The 25,171-nt window shown below is 40.6% G+C and overlaps 1 protein-coding gene across 1 annotated transcript in view; it reads right to left on the bottom strand.

Moving 5' to 3' along the window:
• Positions 1-15,391, bottom strand: part of LOC137184764 (nuclear receptor coactivator 3-like) — a 67,049-nt gene extending 51,658 nt beyond the window's left edge. Inside the window, exon 1 of the mRNA XM_067592743.1 lies at positions 15,257-15,391. The gene's annotated coding sequence lies outside the window, so the exon portion shown is untranslated. The remainder of the gene's footprint in view (positions 1-15,256) is intronic.
• Between the last annotated feature and the right edge of the window lie 9,780 nt (positions 15,392-25,171).

The following is a 25,171-nucleotide window of genomic DNA, read 5'->3' as shown; positions in this document are numbered from 1 at the left end:
TTGACTTCAAGTGATACTGAGCAAAACCTTGATCGGTCTCTATCTAGAAATATGTTGAATATCAAGTGAGATGCTCCTTTTCTAGTTTCCTAAGCGGTATGAATATATAGTTGTGAGCAGATGCTACTGAAACTATCACAGAGTAAAGCCCTGGCAGAAACACAGAGGACTCATGCTTTATCCATTAGAGGAGCAGTGGGGAAGCTGCCTTGCTCAAAGACACACTGATTTGCAGTGGCTGTGGCTTTTCATTCGAGTCACTATGACACAGCACCTCTTTAATTTGTTGTTATTCCTGTTGAAGCAGGATATCAGAATGGAAGAGGTAGGGATCATGAAAACCAATCTGATTCAGCAGGAGTTTTATTTGATACAAAAATCTGTGATGCTTTTTTTTTTTTTTTTGGTTGGTTTAAATTTAAAATATATTACACTGATCTCTAAGATGTAGATGTAATTTGAAAATAGGAAAAATAAGACAAAACGTATCTCTTTTAACTGAATGCACAGCATATTATGATGTAAAAAAAAGTAGCTAGCAAGGTGAAAAACATTTCTATTTTCCTCTCAATACTTCAGTTATCAGTTCAAATGGCTGCGCCCACACACACACACACATTTGTCCAGGTTTTCACAAGTCATGTAGCAAATAAGTGGAGAGGAAAAGGCAGCGTTTTCCCCAACACACTACATCCAAATATACCAGGGATGTCAACAGTCTGTCAGTAAGTCTTGCATTAGTCGGGGGTTGATCAGCTCAATAAACATCATCACCGGCCTTCTAGATCTGCAGGCGAGCCGAGGCCGCTCACCTGATGGTTACCTGAGTGGGCAGCCGAGTCCGACAGGAGATGATATTTCATCCTGGGCATCGTGTCTACAGCTGACTTGAGACACAGCGAAATGCACATATAATGCAGGGAGAAGCAGAATGAGAGGAGAACCTCGACACGAGTGAAGCCTTCCTTTGGGTAAAGTCTGATTTTCTGGATAAACACCTAAAAACATGCAAACAACAGCTATGAAAAGCCCCCAGAAGAGAGATACACAGGAGAAACCAGAATCTTTGTCTCACATTGCATCAAATCAATATTTAAATTCTGGCCCCCTTTTCCTCCAAAGACAGCATGCAGATGTCACTGTCTGTTTATTATGACACAGATCTCACAGGACTAACAGATTCATTGTGAGAGAGGGAGGCAGTAAAAGAAAATGAGCGGGGTGAGGATGTGTGTGTGTGTGTGGGGTGGAGGAGGGGGGTGGGGGGGGGGTGGAGAGGAAAAGCTGATTCAACCAAAGACGCTCCCTCTGCCTAAGCTGAGGCTGATGCACCGAGGGCTTCTTTCCACTTTCCACAGCTTGGCAGAAACAGATGGGTAAAGGTAGTAACTCCGCTTAGTCCCCGTCCACAGCAGAATGTGAAATTCAGCAGTTTGACTAGAGCCTGAGCCTGCGTCTTCTCCGCACGTCATGTTCACCCTTTTCAAAATCCCCTTAGTCATATGTGGCACTGAGGAATTTACACATCTCTTACACAACAGCTTCATGGGGTTAAAGGTAGTGTTATCACTTACTGAGCCAGAATGGGGATTAAGCAAAAAAGAGGTTTGTGCGATGACATGACTATAACTGCAGCAAAAATAAATGTATGTCTGTTAAAAAAAAAAAAGTCTTAAAAACACTTCGAAAAAGCCGGAACTGATCAGAAATCACTAACGCCTGAGTGTTTATGGAAGGTATCATTATGTAGAGTATGTTGCAACTGAGTTTGACAGGAGGAGATACCGATAAACAAGCACCTGTGACATCACAGCAGCAACAGCGTGACCTCGGAGGGGAGGCGGAGGGGCAGCCAATCAGACGAAGCCCGCTCGGCCGGGCCCGCTGCTCCACACCAAGGTGACGAGGTGGGGGTGGCGGACCTTGGAGCGCTCTCCCCCGCTATCTTGAGATGAGTGATGCTGCTGCTGGTGACACTGGAGAGGGGAACTGGTGGATGGAGATGACGATGTGTGTGTGTGTATATATATATATATATGTGTGTGTGTGTGTGTGTGTGGTGGGGGTAGAGTGATATAGGAGGTGTGGCGGCCGAAGGGAAGGCAGGACGGGAGTGAATTAAGTTGAGGAGGTGGTCACGTAACAGCTGGGTTCAGGCAGAGTTTAAGCCACTCGCTCGCTGTGCTGCAGCTGGTAACATTTACCTCAACTCCTACCTCATAAATGTTTGTGTGTGTGCATGTGTGTCTGTGCACATGTGTGTGTGTGTGTGTGTGCACAGGCACGTAAAGGAGCTCTAAAACGCATTAACTAAGCCTGGATTTTTACAATGGAAAATAAGTAAAAAAACAGAACTCCCCTTCTTAGACACACACACACACCCCTGTGAGGACCCCTTCAACAAGCATCTATTACCTTTCAGCAAGGAGAAACGTGAAACTAACCCCCTCCTCTTCCTCCTCCTCCTCCTCCTCCCCCCACCCCCCAAACCAAAACCCAACCTTGTTCTGCTCGGGGCTCACGAAAAGGTGACAGATTGTGTTTTTCTAACTCTCCGTTACTTTTAAACAATGATACACACACACACACACACACACACGTCTGCCATCACGTCACAGACCATAAAAAGCAACACGATTTCTCACTGTGCTGCCACAAAATGGTGACTCCATGTAATGCTTTGTGAACGGCCCGCTGAACTCTGTGTGCACCCTGTAGAGGGCAAAACGAGAAAAACAGAAGCAGAGGAAGAAAACCATCGGCCATATTAGGCACCAACATATTGGCTTTACGTGATTTTGGGGCAGATTCAAGAAGTAGCCGAGCGCTTATCCGTAACGGCTGCTGATAGAGGTCGTCTCCTGTCTCGGCTTCCTCGAGCCCACGGTGACGTCTTCAAATGTCTTATCTACAACCAATGATATTCAATATACTGTCTGTATTAGAGCTGCAACAATTAGTCAATCAGAAGAAAATGAATCTGGAACAATTTTTTTTTTAAAGCAAGTTAAACGTGATTATTTGCTGTTTTCTTTGACATATATAACAGTCAACTGAATATCTTTAGGTTCAACTGTTGGTCGGACAAAAGAATTTTTAATATTTCACAGACCAAACGATTAATCAAGAAAATAATCGGCAGATGAATCGATAATAAGTGTTAGTTGCAGCCCTGTACTGTACAAAGACAAGCAACAAATCCTCTCCTTTGAGACAACTTGGGTTTAGCATTTTTGACTTCACTCTATTTACTAAGAGAATTAATCGATTATCAAAACGGTTGCCGATTAATTTTCTTCAATTAATCAATTAAACGACAGATCATTTCAGTTCTACACTAAATTGCAGAATACACTGGCTGACACAGCATTCTTAATTAAGTTAAAAAAAACATTTTTTTTGTTTTGTTTTGCATGATTTGATTACATGTCAGTGCTTGTATATATTTTTTCCTCTATTAAGATTCACCAGGCGTTTATCACACAGTCTGACTTTCCTCAAAATTGATATCAATTAATGATGATATCAAAGTTGATATGATCTGGCACAGATTGCAAGCATGATTTTATTAGACCCAATTTCGCACAGTGTGACATGCAATGAACCTGCAAGATTGCTGCTATCACACAGTGTATAGAGGCCTTTGATGTACAATGTGTGCTGAGCTGCTGAGTCCAGTCTGCGCCGGCAAACATGCAGCGGATCCCTCGAGGGACGCTGCAGCCCCTCGGAGAGAATCGGAGAGGATCGGAGAAGAGAGAGAGGAGAGGAGAGGAGAGGAGAGGAGAGAGGAAGAAGGTGGAAGAAGCCCCAGGTAGACTGAGCAATGCACCATTAGAGAAGGAAAAACACAAAGCCAAGCTCTGCTGCTCGCCTCTTCTCCAGCCACTGTATCCCTCTCTCTCCCACTGACCAGCTAAATATTTTATCAGCTGGCAAAAGAACCTACAAGCCCCAAGGCCAGGGGTTCTTTTTTGTTTGTTTCTTTATTGAAGAAAGGAAGAGAGTGTGTGTGTATGTGTGTGTGTGTGTGTGTAACGGGGGGTGGGAGGGGGGGTGTTTCTTAGAGGGTTGAGTTTGTTCACCGACCTCAACGTCACCAAAGTGCTTTTGATTGGTCACTTTGAAGTAGTTCTTCTGTTTCTCTTCTCTCCCTCTCTCTCTCCCTCTCTCTCTCTCTCTCTCTCTCTCTCTCTCTCTCTCTCTCTCTCCCCGTGTGCATCCTATGTGCAGCGCGCTGCTCAGTTCAGACCTGGATGAACGACCTTGAGCAGGCGCGCAGGGCTGTGTTGCCGTGGCAACGAAGCCTCGCGCAACCAGTAACAGCTGGATGCAACAGCACTCCCTGAATTTTAGCGGGAGTCGCCACGTTAATAAAACGACTCTCCACGTCTCCTCCCCCCTCCTCCTCCTCCTCTCCTGCTCGCTCTGCCCCCCCCCCCCCCCCCCCTTCATCTCACATTTACTCACACACATGGACCTTTACTAACACAAAAGAAAGCCTGGTTACACAATGACAGTATGTTTGATATTAATACATAAAGTTATTACTGCAATTAAGTCCTGGGCACCAGCTAATTGTTGCTAAGTTTAACTTGTATACATTTATACATTTAAAAAAAACATTTTATGCATTTTATGTTTGTTGTCTTTGTTTCACACGGTGTTTTTTCTGTTGCTTGCTACACAAACGATTGCCCTCCGGGGATTATAAAGTTATTGAATCTTGAATTGCGTACAACGAGACAAGAAGTGTAGAAGACTAGTAGAGGAGCAGAAAAACACGGAAATCAAGAGCGGACCACAAGTAACAAAACAAAACACAGAGCAGGGAGAATCGCATCGAGATGGGCACTTGACATTCCTCTCACAGAAGAAATGGCTCTCAGAAAAATAAAGCAGCAGAGGACACGAGCTGCACTGAGGCATTCAAGAGAAAGAAAGGAAACAGAAACTGAGAATTTGCACTCAATAGTTACCCTGACAGTGCATCTGCTCATCGCTCTCTCTCTCTCTCTCTCTCTCCCCTTCTCCGTTTCTCATCAGCTCATCTCTCCAACTGTGTTTTACTTTTATGTGTTATTTCATTATCACAGACAAATGGATTAACTGCTTTTCAGCTCCTTAACTTTAAAAAAAAAAAAAACCCCACTCAGAATAGATTCTGATGATGACGAAACAAAGATGAACTGGAATTTTTGACAAAATTCTTACATTCAGTTCAGATCATGTGGGATAGACTAATGTTTGACTTTCAGTCTGAGTGGGTCAACACATGTCAGGTGACCAGGTGCCTGTATGACAAAGCACATGAGATTAATAGGTTAGCCGGCTATCTTTGAGCTTAACTCAGGTTTTCTGTTATCATGAAACTGGCTCGCTTTGAACTGGGATGAGTCATCGTGGTGACTTAAGCTTATCCAGAGCAGGTTAACTTCAGAGGAACGGATCAAAACCTGTCAACAGCCCGACCACTGACCAATCACATCACTGGAAAAAACGAGTCAGTAAAAAAAAAAAAAAGCAATATATTTTTTTATAGGTCAGTGGAAACATTTTATTGTTCCAGGTTTTCTTTTTCCACTCTGGTTTTAAAACAGAGTTTCTAACAAACGGAGAGATTGTTTACGACACTAAACACAGATGATGATTTTAGTTGCATTTTATCTGTGCAAAGTTTATTTTATCCCCCGAAGTGACGGCTGACAGTTTGGATGATTTTACTCTCTGATTCCATCACTGCAGCTCAGAATAACATGAGACAACTGTGTGATGATAACTGGAAATCAAAACCAAAGATTGTCTCTTATTGGGAAAAATAATCCACACACTGTTAATTGGCTCTCATGATTATAGATGCAACATTTCGTTCAGACCTCATTAGTCATTAACTACGTTTCCACTCTTTGCTTCTGTAGCAGAAACAGTCCGGCATTATTTTTTTTTTATGTGACATATTCAGAAAGATTCTTCATTATCCAACTAAATTGCAAAAAATACTCTATAATTAAGTCATATATAATAATATCTACATGTATTTTAAGTCTTAGCCCACTTTTAATATGTGGAAATTATTTCTAGTATCTACATCTTTACATTTCACTTCGTTGAATATGACTTTTTGCTGTCCCTGAAACAGAAGTTTTCATGTCACTCGTCATTTACAACCCCGTCTCTTTTCACATGAACACGTTCGTAGCTAGAGAGGAAAACCCGGAGTTGACTAGAACTAGTTGATAACCAGCTTCGTGATTCTGGTTGTCCAGGACGGCCAACGTTAGGCTCAGTGAAGCCGGCTCACCCGAAGAGAGCCAGACTTAGCTGAACTTGCTTCATAGTACAGGCCCCTGGTTTCACGACTCACTCCAGACCTACATTTAACACAGGGCTGAATAGAGAAGGACAATATGACTTGAAATGTGTATAAACATTAATGGTCAGATTTACCTGGATAACAATTAACGTAATGATAATAATTTGTTCGTACATTTTAAAGTTTACTTTTTATCTGTCACCTATTTTTTCAATTCATCGTTTAGTCTATAAATACTGAAAATGCCAATTATTACACCAAGCTGATGTCTTTACATCGCCTGTCTTGTTCAACCAATAGTTCAAAACCCAAAGATATCGCATCAAAAACAGAAGAAAACAGAAAATTCTCACATTTTGGGGGGAAATTTTGCTTCAAAAACAAATAAATGGTCATTAAATATGAATTTTCTGTCAAATGACTAAATTGATTAATAATTGTTTCAGCACAAATACATTTTATACATCCCTGCATGTATTTGCGTTCTTATACTGGCTTCTGATATGTTTATGTTCAATTACTGTACAACCAGTTAAAGATAAAGGGCTGTTGGCTGATTGGTTGGTTGAACTTCTGGTTATTTGCCACTGGTAACTATTGTCATTTTGTAAATGTATATTGTGATATGAAAAGTCAGTAAGTTATGATGTTAGTGATCAGACAAATTTGGTCTGTTGTCCAGTGGTTTGACACAGCTTTGCTGGTTTCTTTGATAACTTTAGGGTCAACAAGGTAATAAAGACATAGTGTATCATTAATGGATATTAGCAGCAAGGGCTGCAACTAACGATTTCTTTCCATTACTACTCCGCCAATTATTTTGCCGACTATTAATATCAGAAAAAGACACTATAGTGATTTCCGTGAGTCAAAGGTGACATCTTCAGATGTCTTGTTTTGTCCGACCAACAGTCCGACACACCTAAATATTCAGTTTACTATCACGTATGACAAAGAAAAGCCTTAAATCCTCACATTTGAGAAGCTGAAAACAGCAATTTTTGTCAGTTTTGCTTAAAAAAAAAAGATTATTCAATTATCAAAATAGCTGCAGATTAATTTTCTGTGAATTGAGACTTTTAGCAGCAAATCCTGGCTTTTTCTGTAATTAATTCCACTCTTCTAAATCTCACAGATATGCAAACCTGTTTGTAGAAAGTGATCTGTTTCAAACATTTAAAGAATTTTCTTTGAAGTTCAGTGTCTCCTATGTAGACTCCCAAAGGTACACGAGAGACCACATTTAGAGAACTGAAATTTGAGGTTTAAACATAGTCTGGTATAAATCTACAGTGTAGCAGTGATGTGTGTGTAACTGCAACTGCACCTGCAATATCATATGTGAAGAAATGGTGGAAATTCAGTTTTAAGGGATTTTTGTCTCATGAAACGTTTCACTTCTTATTTCTGCCGATGCTTTCATAGTTTGTAAACAAATAACAATGCAAATCAGAGCAGAAGCTGCTTATTTATGCTTTTGTTTCCACTCTTAATAACTGTTTGGCCACTTGAGTGTCACTTCTCTGCATCAGTGATAGATGAGAATGAGTCAAACTCCCCCCAGGATTTTTTAAAATGTTACTTTTTGTAATAAGCCTTCAGGACTCTGTTTTCCTTTTACACATGAATAGTGACTCTGGTTTCCCTGGCTGTTGGGGCGAGTTGTTTTGGGTGTGCTTTGTTTCAAAGTGGAACTCCAATTCTAACCCTGGTGGAAAAGACGCTCCAAGAACTCATTAAGAAGACATATGTATAGAAAAAAAAAAAAACATAGAAAATAAATGCTCTTAATCCAGATTCATCAAAATGTCACATGACGGAACTTAAGTTGTATATCATATAAACTGTATACGCAAAGTATATAATGATGAAATGATGATGAATATTTGTTTTGTAGTGTAACATTTTGGGAAATACGCCTATTCACTTTCTCGCCAAGAGTTAGATGAGAAGATTGATACCACTCACATATCTGCTTATTAAATATGAAACTCCGACAAGGAGACGGTTAGCTTAGCTTAGCAAAAAGACACGAGACAAGAGGAAACATGTAGCCTGGTTCTGTCCAAATGTTAATAAAAAAATCTGCTTACTAGCACCTCTAAGCTCATTAATTGACACTTGATCCCTTGTGAGTTTAAGTTGTATAAAATCTGAATTGAAAAAATGGTAAATTCCAGTTATGTGCTGGAATATTTCTTGGCTAAATCTTGTCGTCACTGTGAGGTTGCTAAGCAACTGGTGGAGACTCCAGGAAATCAATGTGCCAGTACATGACCCGCCCATAAAACCACAACTTGTAGTTTCTACACTTTGGGTTTTTGCACTCATCTAATTCTTGTCAAAACAGCAAATAAGTGCAATTGTCAAAATTTCAAATCATTCCTTTAATGTCTGATTTATAAAAAACAAGTCCATCTTAACTGTTAACTGTACTAGTTCATATACTTTTGTTGCTTGGTTTCACTTTTTTCCCATGGTGTTATTTTGGACACATTGACCTGTTATATTGAAAGTGGTGAAAACTCTGAGAAATTATGGTGCTGTGGCACCGACATTACTTCCTGAATTGTCTTGACTCATGAAAGCACGTAAGCTTCCTGCACAACCACTAGAGCAAAGTCGTATCACTCACAGATCAGCAGCACATAAAATGAATGAACAAAGGCAGATAGAGTTGTATTATTAGTCATATATATCATTTTTCAGTCTTTTATAAGTCTTATAAGTTTTAGAAGTCTTCTTATGTGAGGAGGAGGAGGAGGAGGTGGTAGAGACAGAGGGGAGAGTCCACTGTAACAAAAGAATCAACAAGTAATTAAGATAATCCTTAACTCTTCAGGATAAATGTGCATCTGTAGTGTTAAAATATGAACTCAAAGCTTTCATAAACTCTTTGTGAAGGACTATCATTAGTATTTAAGTGGAGAGTGGCCTTATGGGCCTCGAAAGCAGCCAAGATGTTTTTTTTGGTTGTTTTTTTTTTTGTTTTTTTTTAAACGGGATGTGGGTAGTATTTCTGGTTTCAAACTGTTAGCTGCATGATAAAATAGAGCTCATTTGAGTGTCAAAGCTAAAGCCAACACACAAATGCCCCGTCTATCTCCAATTCATTATCAGAGGAGCAGCAGCAAAACATGCCTCCTGATAACTTTACAGACGGGAATGCTGGCTCTGTGGTTTCTGGCTCTGGAGAAGAGACATAAGTGATGGCAAATATTGCCTCGATGTATGCAAAGTCATTGGACTAAGACATTTGAATTCTGCTTCTGTGTTCATATACAATTTAATCGCATTCCCAATTACGTTGCTTTGGCACCACACGCGAGACGCATTCTTAGTCAACGAAAGCACTTTGGTGATGGTCAGTGAAAGATTGTGATGTGGCTTAAATGTGCTTCAAGTCATTGCAGACATTTTTCTGTATTATGCCAAGACCATGACCTTTCTCTAACCTTAATCAAGTGCTGCCAGTGTCCAAACACAACCATGAAAAGTTTAATATTGCTGTAGTTTCTACTATTGGATACTGTACTTCAAGATCGGATATTTTGGTGGAGGAAAAACACAACTAGGTATGTTGTCTATGAACATTTCACTCATACGTTCAGTATCAACATTTTTGCAATTTGCCAAATACTAACAACATTTTCTCATTATGTTGAGAGGAAACGTAATTCAGCCAGCATTAAGTTTCTAACAAAACCAAATTTGCTGTTGCAAATTAGTTGTATATGAATGTAATTTCTGGGAGACAGGGTTGTGCTAGTTTAGGCTAATGTTAGCAGCTGTGTTCTGCTTTTTATTGGATTTTAGGGAAGTTTAAACTCCAGCAACCCCAGCCAACAAGATACCGCTGCAACACATCAGTGATTTCTCATCCTAGAAGCATTTTATCTTTGTTGTAGCAATAAAAGTGAAAACATATGGTTTGAAAATATCAACAAGTATGTAAAATAAGATGCCAAACAGGGTTATGTGCAAACAAAATAAGACTGGAGTCGGTTGGTCCAGCTGTATGTCAGTTCAAACTTAGCCTTCTTATAACAGAAGTGTTTACTAAGTGGAGATTTACACATCACTTAATTAAAACCGGTTGCACCACACAAACTAGTTCTTCCTTGGAAATTATTATAACTAAATATTTGCACCCACAAACTGCCAGGTGTAACTGCTGCGTAAAGTAGATGAATGAATCCATTTAGATTAGATTTTGAGTAAAAAAAAGGTAATATGAATATGGTCAACATATTTGACAGTTCACAGTAAAATTTCACAAAAAAAACCCCAAAACAAAGTATGACTAACTAGTATAAATGACCAATTAATATTGGTTAGGTTAGCATGATCGGATATTTCCTTCTCACAGTAAACTGCATGAACACACTAATTCTAAAAACACACATATCTCCAGGTATACATATATAAATAAAACAATGTCGTACCTACATTCACAAAGGACTGGCAGTTAACTTTATTTTATCTTTTGGCCCCTAAAACGGTTATTTCTGGAAGTTATGTTACAGCTCATGATGCTACAGTGACTTCCTGTCTTATTGGAAGGTACAACAGGTGTTTCTGAGCAAACAATTTACACATTACGAAAGTGTTTACTAAGACTTAAGGTATTTCTTCAGTTTTAATGGTCCAAACTGATAGTCAGTAAATCACTAGTTTGAAATTAGTCACCAAGAACTTAAGAAACCAACTGACAAAACTAATTTTAGCTTGCCATTTAGATTAAATTTTGAGTACTAAGAAAGACTACACACAAATTTGGCCTGATCTTGCATTTCTTTGTATCAAACTTTGACACACATGTAGCTTTAGCTTCAGTCTTTCAGCATAGTATCAAGTATGTCAGCATTAAGTTTAGACCTCTTTTACGAGATTTGCATTGTAAATCTGATGTTAACGTTAAAACGTTTAAAGTCAGCTGGAGACAATGTTTTCTATCAACTCATAGACCTAACATTAGCTTACTTAGCTAACTAGCTAGCCAGCTGATAAAATCTGAAAGTTGACATTTCAGTCAGCAAAACTGGTCAACGGCTAAAAATACACCCGCTATAGTCCACTTCTGTCTGAAATTAAGTACACATTGTTTCAAAAACTTACAAAAAGTTTGAGTGTTAAATCTGCCACCATTATCATTGTACTGCGCGTACGTGTCACTAGTGTCAAAAGATACCTAGCACAAGTCAGCTGCTTACTGTGGACATTACACTCCATCTCTACTGGTCCCCGTAGGTTATATTGCTTTTTAAATTATGTCAAGTAGTGTGAGCTTCCCAAGTGATTTCTTTGTTGTGTGTTGTAGATGTATGAATTTTTCCTTTAATAATTTACTTTAAAGATTGGAGAGGCGGCTTTTAGCAATTGTGAACGTTTTCATACGCGCAGTAATGTCACTGCAGCAAATATTGTCAGACATTTAAGCAGCAAAACTAAAAACTGTAGTTATAAACTTGACAGGACAGAGGAAACTCTCCACTGGAAATTAAACTTTTAGCTTCTGAAATAAAATCTTTTAAACAGCTCTGATGGAGCTCAGGATTTATCAGGATGACAGCTACTTTACTCCAAACAATTTCTCTATATGAATCTAGACTGTGTGCGAGTAACAGCTGACCTTTTGGATGTGTAGAATAACATGGAACATTAATTACCATTAGATCCTGACCGATCCTGTTGGCGTGTCTGGAGATTTAAATAATCAATGAAGTAACGCTACTGTGCCTCGTGCGTAAATGCACACAGCGTCCCTCTGTTGGGGGATCGCTTCAGTTACTTAATAAACTCAAATTTTGTGCATGTGGGGGGTTGATAGTCAGCACCCCCACACCCCCAACTGAAATCATGTTCCCGCCGCTATGATCAGGCGTGGGGTTCTCCACCACTGGACTGGAGATGCCCAAGTAAGGGACAGGAGGACAAAGATGAGTGAGATAAAAAAAAAAAAAAAAGGACCCCTCCTCCACAGAGCGAAATCAATGAGAGCTGGTGAAGATTAATTCCTGTTTAACACATCCTGACACATGGGAGAGGGGCCCCAACAACAACAGGACAACAGTTCAGCACACCACACCGCAGCTGGGGGAGGCAGGGGACAGCGAGAGACATACCACAAAGAGGAGAGAGAGAGAAGAGCGAGAGTGAAGCAAAGAATGTGGATCCTTTGAGTCAGAAAACTTTGTGATTCCACAGAAGAGGTGAAAAAAAAAAAAAAAAGCACAAATGACCCAGCAGGGCAGAAACAAGATCAACAAAAGACCAGGAAGGACACAAAAGACAAAAATGCCAGGTAGAATTCCAGCAAGAGGCTCCACCTGAGCCCCTCCTCTTACCATACACACCTCCCCTTCCTCTACACACACACACATACAGAGCTTCACATGCTCCCAGGCTGGTGTGTGAGGTCCTGCCTCCCTCCCGTTCAGCCTCGTGAGCCCTGCCCCCAGCGCCTGACCCAGTCACCAGCATCCCCTGCTAACCTCTGTCCCCTTTTTTCCATTCAACAAACATCATGCATCACTGTCATCGTCCTCCACCTCCTCCTCCTCCTCCTCCTCGTACACGCATTCATCCCATCCCGCCATCCGCTTAGCGAAGACCCCTCGCGGGTGCCTACGGGTCCGAGCAGCTTGCCCACACCCTTTCGTTTTGATTCCTCAGTAAGTGGGTTAGGCGCGTGTGTGTCTGCACGTGTGCAGAGACTCAGGCCACAGAGTTGACTGTAAATCTGTCAGGAGAGGGGTGCTATGGAATGAGACGAGGGCTCCTCGCCGCCACACCCCTCCACTTGGGCAACAGATAGCCAGTTCAGACATAGAGCTGAACTGGTCTATTAAACGATTAGTTGATGGACTGAAAATGAATCACCCAAAATGTTGATAATTGTTTAAAACTCCTTAACAAGCAGCAGTCGGCTGAATCCTCAAAGTTGATGAACTGTACATTGTTATGAAAACAGAAAGAACCATGCGATTTCTGCTTTCAAATGATTTTAAGAACCTGATATCATTGTGACAACATTTTGTAGTAGTAATACATAAAAAACAGAACAGTAAAATAAACAGAATATGCAAAAAAACCCTCACAGTACATTTTTAAAATGTTCTTGGCTCTGTAAATTTGGTTCACTAATTAATTCTGACTTTTAGAGTGTAAACCTTTTGGGAGAGTATAGGTTCATGACTGCAATCAAAAAGGGACCAACAACAGCAACTGTTTTATTTCAGGTATGTCATTTTCAGGCTTCTGAACAAAGAAGGGGGTGTTAGTTAATGAATTAAGTAATTTATCAATCAAAAACTCCAAAAATGATCTGGTTGCAGCCTCTCCCATGTGAGGATTTGCTGCTTTTCTCTGTTGTCTATCATCGCAAACTTAATATCTTTGGGGTTTGTTGCTCGAACAAAGACGTCAACTTGCAGGGACATTTTTCACAGTTTCTCACATTTTATAGACTTAACGAATAATCGATAATGGAAATGATTATTTGCGGCCCTGTTCCGCTGTGAAACAAAGCTGCAAATTGAGCTAAATTTGAACACTGACTTCAACATAATTAAGTCGACCTCACATGTCCACAAGTGAAACAAACTATCTGCTCCACTTTCATTTAACTTCTGTTTACACACACTAAAGAGTAGACTGCTATTATCCAGTGTGAGTAGGTACTGTAGTAGGGCTTTGGTGTCATGCTCAAGGACATACGGTGGTTTTCATGTATATATATATACACACACACATACACACACACACACACACACACACACACACACACACACACACACACACACACACACACACACACACACACACACACACACGCTGGCTGTTTCAGGGACCAAACCGTGGACCTTATGAGTTACAGGACAGTGTATAGGCACAGGGAGGGCCACGTTGCTGCCCCCTGCAGATATACAGTGAGACACGTTATGGAGGATAAAGCAGATGACAGGACTGACAGGGGTTATGAAGGAGACCAAAGAGGAGAAACACAAGCACAGCGACTATCCACTCTTTCAGCTCACACATTTACAGTCAATGCATGCGCCAGTCAATGCACTGACTTGCACTTCGGAGACATACAGTAGAGTCAGTACACTTTTTTTTTTTTTTTTTTTTTAAATCGCTCAGCACTCGGGACCCCGGCTGGCTGGCTGGCTGGCTGGCAGGCAGGCAGGCAGGCTGGCTGGCTGGCTGGTTGACAGACATACATACAGTCAGCATCGTCTGCCTCTTCCCGCATCGCACGCTTGTACCCAAAACCACTAAAATACACCGGTAGCCTCTTTCAAACATGCTCCATTTAAAATCATAGTCAAACACGCTTGCACGCTTCAGATCAACAAACATTTCGGTCCAAATTCCCTCATGTTGCGACAGCGTCAGACTCAGCTGTTGTACAGTTTCCAGCCGACTATATCGGAGGACAGCAGTCAGCAGCCACGGAGAGAAAATTTAACGATCACCTTGTTTGCGTGTGTTTGAGCGTGTGTGTGCGCGAAGTGTGTAAAGTGTGCTCTCTCAAAACTTCCCGACATATCTTAACTGGAAACACTTTCTCTGATCCCACCACCAGCAGCCTGTGCGTAAACTGGCCAAGCTTTTGCGTGATCGCCCGAGTGAAGTTTATTAAATCGGCCAAACATTCATTCATTCTGCAACTTCAGGCTGGATCACAAATAGGACACCTGGTGTGCACTTCATCCCCATCACGAACAGGTTAGGAAATCTTTGCTGTCATGTAAGAAAAAAAAAAAAAAAAAAAAAGACCATGCACTGTGCCCTCCGTACCGCACCGATGCCAATATTGTGTGTGCACTGCCGCTGGGAACCCAAGTCAGTACATTTCCGTCCTCTGTCGACATGCAAACCAAATGCAAAGTCCGCTTAAATTCACTGAACGTTTGCAAACACGCAGGACATGCTTACCTTGTGGACGTATCTTTCTACCGGATCGATAATTTCTTCTTTACACCATTAACTCTCCGCCATCTTCGGCACTGTTTGTTTAAATGGGAAACACTCCCGAAGCCCCAAGAAGCCAGTTCTGTAAGTTGAGGCGCCGCTGGGGCTTCTGGGTAAAGGAGTTCGTTCGAGTGGAGCGACGCGCCTCCGACTGACTCATCCAACCCGGATATGGACTACAGGCAGACTCCACCACCGCACAGAGGGGAGGTGGAGGAGGCGGGGGAGGTAAGGGGGCAAAGCACTGTCTGTCTAGCAGCCTACAGACGGATGTCAGCGACGATACGAGAGCGGAGAGGGAGATGCCACGGTGTGAATTTTCACTTAACCTCAGGACGCTACGAAAAGCAAACACTGCCTTGTTTATTTGGAGAGAGGCCCGCAGGCAAAAACACACAACATACAGACTTTCCACCAAAAAAGGGGAGGCGGGGGGCGTTTGGCAAGAAAGGGGACACACACAGAATGAGACAGCCTAAACTTGAGAGCAAATTAGGACGCGAAAGTCTTATCCTTGTCTGATAATGATGAGTTGGGCCATTTGGATAAATCAAAGTCTCGTTTATGTGCCAGAGACATGCAGTTAATTGCAATCTGGGATTAATTCTTACACTTCAAAGGACCATAGCAGTGGTTTTGCATGTTTTAGCCAATTCACTGCAAATCACTTATATTTTACATCACAGCAACGGATTTTGATTTTTATCTACAGAGCCAATTCATTTCTATACATGATGATAACAGTGTCTTTAGTCTTTCAACTTGATTGAGTTGTGTAATCACAGTGAATCATCAAGTCTGTTTATTTTTTTTTGTCAAAGTTCTGTTATTGTTAGGAGGTATCATGCTGCTGAGTCAGACCAATCTGTCCTTTATCTGCAATACCATGCAAAAATTATGTTACTTTCACAAATGTTATGTCGACATGTTGTTCGCAGCAATGGATTACACAACTTGACCATGCTGCTTGATTTTCACACCGTACAGAAATGAATGGAAACCAATAGTTATCCAGAATGGTAGAAAAAAAACACATTAAAATCTAAAACTGTGCATCAGGCATTAAAAATGGTCAGGAAAATGTAAAGTTACCTATATTCTCCTTTTCCTAAATACTAAAATACTGCAATTAATATATTGTAGATCATTCAATTGTGAGTAATATGTCATGTGTGAGTTTAATAATGATATATGATATGTAGTAATATGTGCAACACATAATAATATGTAATATCTTATATATTTAATATGTATATGTCAAGGGTAAGAAATTCATATTTTCATCTTTGTGAAACAGAAACCTTTTAGCCAATTCAATCTGTCAGTCCTCAAACTCAGATCAAACAATGACATCAACAAATGAATATCATATAAATTCATGTCACTCACTTTGGTCAATAAGATGACAGAAAAAAGTCTTGAGAACTAATATTGCTGGTCACAATAAAGATGTTAATCCTTTGTTTAATAAAAAAAAAGATGTTGGGGATAATTCCATAGTATAGTATCTATTACAGGCAACCTTTAAATGTAATGTTAGTGTTAAGAAAAGGCTTGTTCTTCTATCAAAACTCAGGTTGTTTTTCCTCATGAAACAGACAAACACTGAAATGTCACTCTACATCCTGCAGCCTTTTTGTCGGAGCCAACCTTCTGTGAACTGGGTTTGTTTCGCTGGCGGGACTGTGGCTCCTTCAGGCCACCTATCTCTTATAGATGAGGCCCATATGTGGGCTCCATATGTGAGCTGGCAGGGTCAGCATGGAGCAGTGACGTTGGTGCTGGGTGGCCGGAACTGGGACACGTCGACACAGCGCCCCGGACTGCTGCCAAGATATACAAGGCAGGGACAGATAGCACCAAAATCCGTCACCATGGTGATACCAGGCAGACAAGAGCACAGATAGATGGATAGATACACACACATTCACACACTACACACACACACACACACACACACACACACACACACACAGAGTTAGTAGGATCCTGTTGTGTCAATGACAGTGGGAATGAAAGAAGATGAGAAAAGGAAGGTGAGAGAAAAGTGAGACAAGATGATGAGATAGTGGAGTTTACTTTAAGGCAGTTTAAGAAGACGCAGAGACAAGATCACAGATAATGATAAATGGTGCCCATTGCCTGAAGAGAGGGGTAGCTGGGAAAACCTATAGGTGTTAAAGAAACACAAAGTAGAAAATGGGGGAGAGACGAAGAGAGTGCAGAGTTGTCAGTGTGATGGAGGAGGAGAGGAAGTGTTGTAGCTCGAAAGAACACAGAGAGTGAAAATAAGGTACAACTACACCACAGTGACTCGGAAAGTTAGGGAGGGAGGGCAAACGAGAAAGAGAAAAGTGTAAGAGACTATGGAGAGTAAGGAAATGTTGAAATAGGGTTGTGGAAAAGGTTTAAAGCAATTAGCCTCACTGAGTCAGGTGTAATTCATCAGGTAAAATGAAAAGAACTGCCAAGCAGAAGAAAATGTGATTAGAATATAACTCAGTGAGGGATGTAAAAATCTGAATGTTCTTGGAAAGCAAAAATTACATTAAAAAGATCCTTGGGATTTACTTCCAGTACTATTTTTGAAAAAATATCAGGCAGCCTGAACAGATCTAAAACAACCCTAAAGGTTTGATTAATTTAAAACAGTTTTGATAATTACTTAAAATGCATTTCATACACAGTAAGAAACCTATTGCTTGTTTCATAAAAACAACTAATCAAACATGTATGCTTCATGTTCAGATATTGTGACCCTGGAATACACAAACACACACAGATACACACATACAGATGCAGGGATAAGCCAAAGGATTTAGAGACGTTTTAAGCCTTCTTTAAAAGAAATTAGACTTGGAGCGCATTTGAGGTCTACTGGCAGGCTTCACTGAACCAATAACTGCAAGTGTAAAAGCTTAATGAAGGTAAAAGTTGGTAAAGAGAAAAAACAGGTCATTATAGCATTGGGTATCATAGTCAGTTTACTGTATGTTACTGTAGTTGACCTTCAAGAAGAGCTGGGAGCTAAGGACTGAGTTTGAAATAAATTGACATTGACAGAGAGGATACTGTATGTTGGAAAGCTGTAACACTCAATACTCTGATGCAACACCACAATACCAAAACATACCATAATCCAGAGAGAGACTTTTTAAATATAGAATTAAAGAGTAACTTAAAGAGGTCTCCAGCAATTTAGGATTACACTTCCCAAGAAGTCAGGGGAGTCACAAGAGACAGATTTTAAAAAGGATGCTCAAAATCCAGTAGTTTAACTTCTCATCTTGCTGCAGTGATGTCGAAGTGTACTCTAGGGTGTGTCAGTACACTGTGACATCAACAGAGTGCACTTCTGACCACGCCCAACCACGCACTGCTGGTTGGCGTGGTCAGAGGGGGAACAGACTTGAAACTTTCGTCCAGAGAGGGCAGTGAAACTTTGCTTTTCAACCTGGTGTTAAGTTACTCTTTTAAGGCTTGATAACAATGATATACACTATTAACAAGTTGGCTCACCTTTGACATAGCAAGCTTCTGAAAAGCTGCACCACTGTTTTAAAGAGGACATAACATGCACATTTACAGGTCTATATTTTTATTCTGCGGCTATACTGGAATACTGTTGCATGATTTACGGTTTTAAAAACTCCTTATTTATCTTGTATTGGCCCTTTATGCAGCCCCTCAGTCCAGCCTCTGTCTGAAACAGGCTGTTTTAGCTCCTGTCTCTTTAAGGCCTGCCTCCCAATGAACCCACTCTGTTCTGATTGGTTAGCTCCTGGAAGCTGCCTCTCAGCAGACTTCTGCTAGCTCCGGAGGATATGTAAACAAACAGTAGAAGTCAGATTTCCTTTCTTTCTCTCGTTCTTTACTTGAAATATAAACTTCTTAACTAAACTTCTCTGTATATGTTTGAGCCCGAACCCAATCTGAAATATGCGAGTGGACAACATGAGCAAACACTACGGAACGGACGGCGTTTGGTAGCATGCATGAACAAGCTGATGTCAGTTTGATGGGGAAGTAGAAGTAACTTTGCAAACACAGTGGCAGAGCGAGGTGAAGCTCTGGTAGCATTTTTACATTTTGGAAGTTTGACCATGTTTAGTATAGACATCGCACATTATAACAGTATATAAATGACAGAAAATCACAAAAACCACATTATGTCCCCAGAATTGACCTAAATGAATACCACTTTCACTTTGGAGACTATTTCATAACTGAAATTAAAATCTTTTAAATACAGTAATCATCATTCTATTAACGTTAAAATCACAAGTTGATTTTAATTACATATGAAAATTAGGAAAAACTAAAAGCCACCCAAAAAGACACCCAGAATTATAAAATAATGCTGTATGCTTTGGAAAATCACTTGCAATAATGTATAATATGTTTGTAGTAAATGGGCTAAAGATGGCAAAACTACTGGTATGATCCTTTAACTATTATTTATGCTGCAGCAAAAGACATCAGTTATTTTTGCAGGGAGAGCAGTCAGAACAATTGGAGAGTTTCATACTTAAAAACGTGACACATACTTTTTCAAAATTATAACATGAAAGAAAAGTCACGATGGGATTATTATTGGAATTCAGAGTTGTTTGCTTAGAAATAATTGATTTTAATATTTATTTTGAGAGTATCTGCAAGCAGTTTTTTTTTAAAGTGGATATGCCTCTGCATTTTGGAGTGAAACACTTAATTCATTAGGCCTGTTCCTGATAGAGGGAAACAGTGGAGAATTGTTTTTCTACAGCCGGTTGGCTTAAGGTTGCAGTTCCACAATATTTAAAAACACATTATTACGGTACTTATTGCCCATCATTTGGAAAATTTTGTAGTGCTGCCTGAGGCTAAAAGAGAACGGAAATGGCAGAAAATGAAATGTAATGTGAAGAAACACACACACACAGACCTGACAGAGTCTCATCTACACTACAGCAGCTCAGCATCGAACTGTGTGTTCACAATTCTACTTGACTGTAATCCTTCAAGACACAATAAAGCACACTTAGAGCCTAATATCAATCCATTAGATGGTTACCATGTGGACAGAAGAAGATCATGCTTCATTTACCAGCATACAATTTATTGTTGAGACAATCCCTCAGTGAGAATTTAGGGGACTGCAGAGAGAGTTGTGGGAAGGTGAGAGGAACAGGGAAGCTGTTTAAAATTCCAAACAGGTATGGACGAGGCTTCAGGAGGGTAGTGGAACAGCTACCAGCATGCACACACACATATATACACACACAGATGTGAGACGTGGAGAGAGAAAAGAAGCAGCCCATATGCAGAAAATACTGTTAACATCTGTATGTTCTGTATATGGGTGAGAGTAAAAGAGCGAAACACAATAAATAATGGACCAGGTGAATTAATATGCCTCTGGGTTTAATGTTACATATTTTTCTTAACACAAGTTCCCACCATCCCACCTCTGCCGAATTTGGACACAAAAGCTGAGGTGAAAATTATGTTGGATAGAAACTAAGGCCTTGAAGTCATAATGCCATCTTTATGCTCCACATCCAGTTGGATTGGTGGTAAAAATGAAGATACAGGAAGGTTAAGAGGTGACCTCGACTACGTAGAGCCAGAGTGAAGTGGACTTATTAGCACTCAAATGATAATCTATCAATTTGTATTCAAAAGGGAGGGAAGTTACGCACATGTAATCTGCCCACAAATATATTAGGAGAGACAAAGGGTGAGCTGTGGGAAACAATTAGTTTGTCATACATTTATGAATCCACCATATGGTCCAGTCCCATGTAGCTTCTACCCTCTGCCTCCATTTCTGCTTGTGAAACCTACCTCAGCATCACCCAATGCAAAATCAATACAACATGATTGAACAGATAAAGCAAAAACGGGGGCAGTTGTAGAATCACTGGCTCGAAAGCCTCAAGGGACGATAAAGTTGCTGTTTTGGAAAAACAAATCCCACAAAGGTGGAGGAATGTGAAGCCTGGGATTTGTGTGTTTACTGTCGCTGCGGAGGAGTGCACAAACCGAGTGTTACAGAGAGAATTCAGGCAACGAAGGAACAGATGAGACTGTATAAACACATGTGACCCTGCTAGTGCTGTCAGCTGTCCCAGTTGCGGGCTGGGCCATGTGTGTGTGTGTGTGTGTGTGTGTGTGTGTGTGTGTGCGTATGTGTGTGAGCACATGCATGTAGGTGTATAAAGATTCATGTTCCAGATGCACAGCTTGTTGGTGCACAGCTGCATGCACACATACACACACATGAAGCATTCCACACAGTCTGAGGACATGCATAAATCATATTCAAATTCCCTCTACATATTTGTTGATTTCTGCTTTGCTCAATCTGAATGCTTCAGGCAAAAGTGACACGTGCTGACTTCATAACTGAGGTCCTATAAGCTCACACTGCAACATGCCACACAGTATCATGTTTTGGTAAGGTCTTGTAAACAGCCATAGGCAGCAATGACTTACCACAAAAGTACAAATGCTTAAAAAAAAACAACATAATGTCCGTATGTAGGACAGTTTATTAGTGAGTGAGTACAGAACAAATTCGAGCTGTAATCGATCCAGATTTGAGGGGACAGATTTGGAACCGTGAAACGAGTCTTAAGCAAAATATCCTGATTTTGTGCGCACTCAGCTCAACACGTGCTCTCATAATTTCCCCCAGCCGTTTTGGCAGAGTCTGAGCTTTTGAAAACTTGAGAAGACACTTGAAAACAATTATTGGATAAGATGCTTTCAGAAGAATATGCCTATATGCTGGCTCACATCTATTCCATAGTTATGCCTGCATGGAGACAAATGACAATGTCAATGGACTCCGCTGGGAAGTGGCCTAACATTACTTAGAGCAGTGATTCCCAGCCTTTTTCTGACAGATGTACCCCCACAGCCCTGTCAGATGAACTGAAGACACCTCTCATTATGTTCCAAATGTTAATTTGAATATGATAAACTGGACATAATTTAACTATTAATGATCTAAAAGTGGTTATGTTACAATATCTTTTCATTCTGTCCATGTTAAGGTTGGTAAGATTAAGCATTACAGTGGCAGAAGCTCGACATTTCAACCATTTATCTATTTATTTTTAGCTATTTTAACTCTTTATCATTACTTTTAGCACTATAGTCTGTGACAGCTGACTTTGAATGTGGATTCAATTCATCTGTCAATTCATCTGCACGTCTTTGCAAGATGGTCGGTGCGAGAGGTTTGGTGAATTGTTGTGGCTGGCAAGCGATCAGCGATCATGCTTGCAAGCTGGGAACATGCTAGCATAAGTCAGCCACCACATCGAACTTCTTCCTATTTTCTCAGTACTTAGATGTTTACTCCCCCTGGCATTTTGTTCTAATCATTGTAGATCATTTCATTTAATAAAGAATGTCTGAAGAGGGAAAAAGCTCTTAAACTAGCAATAGCTTGTTATCTTGGTCGCTGAGGGGACAAGTTTACTCAAAAAATGTATTTGTGGAGCAGTTTATAATCCGACAGGGTTAAATTAAAGTGATGTTGCAATAAACTACGATCACAGATGTATTAAGGAGAACAACAGCTTTCCCCATTTTGGACTTGTGTGACTCTCTGTTCCCTCAAAGGTCAAGGCGGCTTGCCGTTAGTCAACAGCATGAATTAGTGTATCAAGTTCACCAAAGGGTGATGCAACACGAAAAAAATGTGTGGATTTACTTAACTCCTGCAAGCGAATCCAAAGAATTTTGCCGGTTTAAATACTGGTGAAACAGGCCTTTACACTTTACATCCAAATCAAATCCATTGTATTTTATTCTGCTCTCAGCCTGAGATTGCAAACTACCAAGCAAAGGAGGCCCAATGCTTCTTCAAATCTGGTGACAACATTCCTCTTGCAGGCTCCAAACATCAATAACACTCACAATTACTCTCAAAAATTGTTCTGTGCTTATAAATCTGTCGCTTTGCTCATTTAAATCTGGACTTGAAGACTGATTTCCATTTAAATGTGTTTATGCCCTCTCAATTGTTTTGTCATTAATGAACTTCCACACAAAAGCAGTAACATTTAGTCTTATAGGCTTATAATATTTTTTTTGTCTCCTATTATAATTATGATTATGATTATTATTTCCCTCTTTCCATCAGTTTAGCATCAAGTATTTTGCTTTTTGCCACATAAGAATTTGTTCTAAACTGATTTGTCTGAATAAAACAACCACAACCGAACACACAAACACACACACACACACAGACACTAAATAGTACAAAGCTGGATATTGAATAAGGTGGGGGAAAAGCCATTAAATGAGGGGTGGATGAAAATCTACCCACTGACATCTTTTTCCGTCTTTATTCCCTCCCATCCAGTCACTAGTCTCTCATTTATCTCACTGTTTTCTATAGCCTCTTTATTTCACCTTTCCTCTCTCTATCTCTACCATTTATAGACCACGCTAATTTGCATTTACTGGCTCTGATGGACACTGATAGGGCACTGCTCTCCTCTTCACAACACACGCATGCACGCATTCACTCTTCCCTCCATTAGTCTTTACTCCCGTCTGCTTTTCATTCCCATGCCTCTGATCCCTCCAGATGTTTCCACCCCTTCTACACTCCTTCATCGGTCTACACCTGCTCTATTGCTCACCTCACACACTCCCCTCGCGTCTGCTGGCTCACAAATAGCCGTGAGGTCACGAGCGTCTTAGATCTCCACCATGTTTCATGGTTCACTGCAAGTAAACCTGGCTGGGAGAGCAGCTGCTGCCCAATTTGCTCATTTGAGACAATCAATGAAAATAATACTAAAGGACTACAATACTTCCAAGAGATTACACAGACACACTCATACACAAACACAAAGGCACACACACATGCTCCAGTCCTGCTAATTGTTGGCTATTAGTCTGCAAGTCTGGGATTACATGTCTTATTAAATACAGAATTTAAAATGAGCTTTGTTAAATAAGAAAGTACTCCCCTTTTAATGAAGCTAATTTATATGGAAATTACACATAATACTGACGATTCAGCGCGAGATTTATCCTCATTGGATGAAGGGGAGGAATTAAAAAGAAAGAAAAAAGAGTGGGATGGTGATTTTTTCCCCCCCCTCGCCTTAGCACGTCCCTGTTGTTTTACTCTTTCTGCAAGTTTGCTCCTGAAGCACGCCCTCCGGAGGTCCAGGTCATGTATGTTTGGGTTGGGGATGCAGCCATCAGTGTGTGTGTTTGTGTATGTGTGTGTGATGGAGAGCGTGTGTGTGAACTCCTGTCCTTGTGCTGACCCTGCAGAGCTCCAGCCTGCCTCTCTGGTTCCCACTGATCCATCATGCTGTCTGATTGCCCAGAGAAAACCCATTACTCTGAAACCACACAACACATTAGCAGTGAGGTGCAGGTGTCTCTTTTCTGTGTCGTGCTCATTCCTCACCATCCATGGATGCAGATGTCATGTTTACAGTGCCCCGGCAGTCAAATTGCACAGCAGTGGAGCCAAGGCGGAGGTCTCCCCTCAGAAATATATCCTCATATATGGATAAATCCATATTGCAACCCATCAGTTGATTCATTCAGCTGGTTGACTGTACACAGAAGATGATTTTATGAGTGTTGAGCTGCATACTGTTTGATAAGACAATGTTTCAGTCTTTCTCACTCTGACTAATGATTTATTAATGCAGGTCTGTATGCAGCTGCCCCTGCAGACTGCTTCTGTCCCTCAGGCGAATAGCTCACCATTGCCCCCTGGTGGTAATTAGCCAAGAAGTAGGCTTTAGCCAATATTTCCTCATGTCTCCACATGTCTCCTGACACCATTCCCAGTGGGTAGTATAAATTAAAAATGCTTAAAATCGAGTAGGTCTCCAAATATATCCTTAAGTG

This window comes from Thunnus thynnus, chromosome 6 (genome assembly GCF_963924715.1).
Source record: "Thunnus thynnus chromosome 6, fThuThy2.1, whole genome shotgun sequence".
NCBI classification, from domain to species: Eukaryota; Metazoa; Chordata; class Actinopteri; order Scombriformes; family Scombridae; genus Thunnus; species Thunnus thynnus.
This window is presented reverse-complemented; position numbering and strand designations above follow the sequence as displayed.